Here is a 5,693-nt window from a genome sequence, read left to right on the forward strand (position 1 = left end):
CAATAAATTACAAGTATTAAATGTATATTTATTTCAAGTTAAACTCATTTCTAATTGACATGTTACTTAGCCTAAGGCTTTTAAGATCTTTTAGTATAATTAAATTAATAGAAAGCTATAGATCACAGTATGATAAACAAACAGCCCAGACTTTAATATGACAGATATACAGAACAGGCTGTGTAAGTAGATCATTATTATCGGTTTAGGTTCAGCAAAAAAATACCACCAGAATGAAAAGAAAAGAAGGAGAGAAGCTGTGGCTGTACAAGTGACATTCGTGCCCAGAATCTGACAGGCCGGCCTCAGAAATCCCAGGCTGGGGAGCAACTTCATTATGAAAATTTCTTGGTCGGATCGATGCCTTCTACCAGAAGCTCTTAAAACCCCACATCAAACATTTAAAGGTTATTATGATCACCCCAGGCTTTGAGCAGCCAAATAGCTTAATAATGTTTCATGGATCAAGGGCAGCCTCCTCCAGCTCTTATTATTTTCAAAATCTTCATATTTTAAGTATAGTCCTTAGTCCGAAATGCATATTGTTAATACTATTGCCCAAGAGGAACATGGCTTCGAGTTTTACAATTTCATGCAAACAAAGCACTCAGCATGTTTCGTGACGTCTGGCTTGCTTTGTTGTTGCCGTTGTTTTGACAATATGTTGGGAAAGAGAGCTACCATCTTCTCTAGTGTGAGGAAAAATTGAGATTTAGCTCGTGTCTATAGCCCGAATTGTTTTATTTCAAATCGGAATGGTTTACTGCTGCCCATGATGTGGACCCTGGTGCATTTTCTTGGCAAGAGGGTAACTCATTTCTGAATGTGTCCTAATGGCACGTCTTAGGTCTACTGCTGCGCTGAGCTCTGTCAGGTTCTTTGTCTGTCTTGCACACCGGACTACTTGCCCCATGAGGCTAGGAGGTTTATTACTAATCTTTGTATTCCCAGACTTCATGTTGCCTTGTATAGAGTAGGGGTGTGATGAGCACCTGTCTAATGAAGGAACGCAGTACTCTTCTGGACTTTCCTACCAGTACCATGGCTCTTCCCCATGGAGCAGGTGGGGCCTGGGGAGAACAAGGCCCTCTTTGGGATAAAGCACTCTGCATGGTTGTGGGTCCTTGGCGACATTCTACTGTGGGGGGTTCTAAACTGGTTAATTACTTCTCAGCTACAATCAAATTTATGGACCCTAATGACTAAACCAGCACGTGGACTTGTCAAAACTGAAGGTGAGTATTTAGTGAATGCTCATTTACATTTCTGAGTTTATGGATATCACCATTTTTAGTCCTCCAATGTTGTGTAAACAATGTTTTATGGGGTAGACAACATTGAGTTTTGTTGCTTCCGGTTTTTGATACACTAGATGCTTCAGCGGAGGTTCAGTCCTAACGTATAACTGTAGTTAGGTTTTTATTTATCCTCTGGGAGAGGGTTTTGGACAGCCCTGTTCCGTCCCACCATCTCCCTGTGTGGCAGCCTGAAGAGTGTGGTGTGCTCTGTGGATTTCCTATACCATGACAACTTCCTGGGCTTGTTTTCCTGAGTAAACTCTTTCTTTTGGAATAATTTTATATTTACAGAAAAGTTGTGATTGGTATAGAGAGTTCCCACATACTGTGTACACAATGTCCCCCAGGGTTAGCCTTCTACTTCATCAGGGAACATTTGTCACAACTGGAGGACCGACAGGGACGCATTAATCTGAATTAAATCCCCAGAATGTGTTCAGGTGTCACTAATTTGGCCACTAATCTCCCTTGGTTTTACCAGTATCCTCTCCAAGGCAATGCTGTATTTTAAGGTGCTTGACCTTCTGAATGTTCATGGAGATGCTCTCCAGGACTTCCTGACACATCGCGGGTGCCTCCCACCTCGCCTCCCTTCTCGCTTTGATTATCAGCTACCCCGCGCAGGGCAGGAGAGGTCCATCTGGGTGTTCTCAGAGCACTCGCTCCAGTAATCTGTAGCACTTCCACCAAAATTCGACAAGGCTATTGTGACAGGCAAGTGAATAGGGATGGATGCTGCTTCTAACAGTTTTTCTAACTTTGTACCAGCACAGAAGGAAAACCCACCTGGAAGCAGCTTAAACGATTCTAATCAAGCTATTTGTAAGGCACCATAAGGCTACTTCCGTGATTCTAATATAATGACTTCGCTTTGCTTTCTTTTTTATGCTCTGTCTCAACAGGAAAGAACGAGGAATGAGGGTGCAGCCTCTCTGAACTGTAAATGCTTCTCACCAGGAGGAGTCAATTAAATACACAGGTACTGGCTTAAGTCGGGGGATTCACATGATGGACCAAAAAGAGGCTCCATAAGAAACACTCTGTGAAAAGTCTTATACAAGGGCCATATTTCCATAGAACCAAGTTATCGTAAATTTATAACATGAATAATTAAAAAGAACTTAAATATCTGTGTGCGAAGGTTTATGCCATTCGTTGGAACATATTCTTCAGTGTGAGAGTGTGAAGTCCCTCATCACAGAGGTGGCCCTGATTCAGCCAGCACGAAGTCTCACTCAATGCGGGGGAAGGGGGCTAGAAGTGATAGACATCTACTCTTCTAAAGAAATGGGCCATTAAAATTTAACTGCAAATATAGGACACAGTCTTGGTTTCTGAAACCTTACTCAACAATCAGGAAAGTATTCAATTTACATCTGAGACTTTAGAAAGAGATACAGAAAAATATGAAAGAGTGTCAGATCCATCAGTTATGTCAATGTATATGAATCTCTTATTTTCTTGGTCTATTTAATTTTGTGCCTAAGGGCTTTGAAACCCGCTATTCTAGAGAATAAGGCCTTTATCTGGGAGTTAAATAGGTCATTTAAAGTTACTGTTATTCTGCACAATGATTCTAAATCCAATAATCTCTGGTAAAATCCTCAAAATACATCTCTAAGTCCAATCACTTAATTATGAATTAAAAATCACACAGAGAAGTTTAATCTCTACAATTACAGTACTTCCTGGATGCTATTTTTTTAAGTTATAAATCAATTAAAATTTCAAAATTACTGAATATTATAATCTACTTGCATTTATTTATTTATTTATTTTAACTTGACCGATTTAAGTGTGTCAAGCTACTGGTCGGAATTAAACTGGAACAGCCTCACTGAAAAACTATATGGAGATTCTTCAAAAAATTAAAATTAAAAATGTTACATGAACCAGCAATCCCCTTCTGGGTATATATCTAAAGGAAATGAGAACAGGATATAAGAGATACTCACCCCCGCTGCGTTCATTGCAACATTGTTTTCAACAGTCAACATATGGAAACACGGGATTGCACCTCAGTGAATGAAGAGGTGACGTGCGTGCGCGCGCACACACACACACACACTGGAATATTATTCAGCTATGAGAAAGAAGGAAATCCTGTCATTTGTGACCACACAGATGGACCTTGAAGGCATTATGCTGACTGAGGTAAGTCAGACAAGGAAAAATACTGAATGATCTCACATCATGTGAAATCTTAAAGAAAATTAATCTAGAAACAGAGACAAGAAAAGCGGTTTCTTGTGGCTGGCATGTGGGAGAAATAGGAAAAGGTTGGTAAAAGTTATGAACTTTCAGCTATCAGACGACGAAATTTCTGAGGAGCTACTGGAAGATATGGTGCCTGTTGTGATAACACTATATTGTATCACTGAACTTTGCCAAGAGTAGTAGAACTTAAATGTTCTCATCAAGGAGAAATAAAAGGTAAATCTCTGAGGTGATCATTGTGTTAACTAACTAAATGACGATCTTTTTCAAAACATATATATTTATTAAATTACTATGACTTACACTTCAAATACCTTAACATTTCATGTATCAATTATATTTCACTAAAACTAAAAAAAAAAAAAAGTGAAAAAATGTGACTAAAGCAATGTAATTATAGATGTTCTTCCCGATGTTTACTATCTGATATAATTGTAGTGCTCGACGATGAGTGGTTTACAAGAGACATGGCTTCGTGTTGACTATCCCTCACGATATAGAACTTAGAATCAATGACACATTTTAACTGTTTTTATTTAAGAAAAGCACCGCCTTTAAGGCGGCACCCTCGAGCTTTGACCTGCTCCATAGCATGAGGACGTTGTGATGCTCAATCCAAAGAGATTCAAGGGCGACTAAACCGTACTATACGATTGTAATTGAACGCAGACCATCCATAGACCTCAGTTAATAAAGTCAGTTCAGGCACCAAAATAGATTTGCCTTGGGTTCTAAACAAAATAATGGTTTGGATTTTGGGATTGGAAAAGGTGGGTTATGTGGGCTGCTGCTTAAATTTCCCTGTTGGTCCAGGATGCCATCTGGAAAGCTGCCTAATGGACGGCCGTTGGCCACAGGTATTAGAGCTTTTCAGTGAGAACCATACATGACTGAAGCAGTCGATAAAAGACAAGTACGGAGAAAATATGTGAATGAACTCTGTGTTCAATGGATTAATTGTCTCATTTATGTAATTTGTGGTTAACCTCAGTCGGGATTCTTAACATTGTTGGGTTTGTGCTTAATTCTACAGTCTTCTGCAAATCCCCACGAAACAGCACAAGAGAATGAAATCGTCAAACCCCCGGATCTTGCATCAAGATCAAGTGCCCTCTCACTCGACATAGTAAAACCAAACGGCTAGAATCCTTTCAGGAAGGTGTGTCTGGAGGCCCAACATCAAAACGTTTTTCTTTGTGTTAATCTCTAAACTAAACATATATTGTTCAAATTTACTATTAAAAAAAAAAACTCTTTAAGTACGAAATACATAACTAAAACTGGTTTAAATAAGACAAGGCCGTTAGAAAGAGTTTTGTACTTTTTCTAAAACAAATGTTGGATTTTTACTCACCATTCCAATTAGTATAAGCAACTAAGATGACATGACATTTTTTTAAAGTTCTTATGATGGAATAATTTTGAATTTTGAAAGAAGTTACAAAGCTAGTACGGAGTCCCATTTACCATTGTTTCAGATTCTCCCAATGGTCACTTTGTATATGACAATGCCAGAGCTATCAAAAGGAAACAAATAATATTTATATAATACTCCTAACTAACAATGAACTATATTTGGATTTTACTTTATTTATTTATTTTTTTACTTATGTGCTTTTTTTCTGTTCCATTATCCAATCTAGGTTTCTATACTGTCTTATTCAGCATGCTCATCAGCTTAGGTATGCCTGATGTTTTCCAGTCACTAAAATAGAGTTGTACATTTAGGGGAAGAAGACCATAAGGCTGAGGTGCCTTTTCATGACTTCCCATCAGGGGGTTCACGGTGGTCCCATGGCACTGCTGGTTGTGTCCACCTCGGCCACCTGGTCCAGGACATGTGCCAAGGTTTCTCCCCTGCAAGCCACTCTGTTTCCCTCCAGATTCCTGTTTGGGAGAAAGTCAGCGAGTCTGGTCCACGACAGTCCATTAAGTCTACCTTCTACAGGGGATGTATTTACACATTTTGGAATTCTTCTCTAAGAAAGATTGTGACACATTATTTTAAAAAGAATGAACACTTTTAATATTTTTAAAGACTAGATCTATTTATTTGTCCGAGAGAGAAAGGGAGAGAACCCGAGCAGGGGGAGCAGCAGGTGGAGGGAGAGGGACAAGCAGGCTCTCCGCGGAGCAGGGAGCCCAATGCGGGACGCGATCCCAGGACCCCAAGATCAT

At 39.4% G+C, this 5,693-nt stretch overlaps 1 long non-coding RNA gene across 1 annotated transcript; it reads left to right on the forward strand.

Moving 5' to 3' along the window:
- Positions 1 to 2,198: 2,198 nt before the first annotated feature.
- On the forward strand, positions 2,199 to 4,684 carry LOC132027713 (uncharacterized). Its single transcript, XR_009407172.1, has 3 exons — positions 2,199 to 2,277; positions 3,289 to 3,452; positions 4,549 to 4,684. It is a non-coding gene; the product is annotated as an uncharacterized LOC132027713 (long non-coding RNA).
- The last annotated feature ends 1,009 nt before the right edge of the window (positions 4,685 to 5,693 follow it).

This window comes from Mustela nigripes, chromosome 12 (genome assembly GCF_022355385.1).
Source record: "Mustela nigripes isolate SB6536 chromosome 12, MUSNIG.SB6536, whole genome shotgun sequence".
NCBI classification, from domain to species: Eukaryota; Metazoa; Chordata; class Mammalia; order Carnivora; family Mustelidae; genus Mustela; species Mustela nigripes.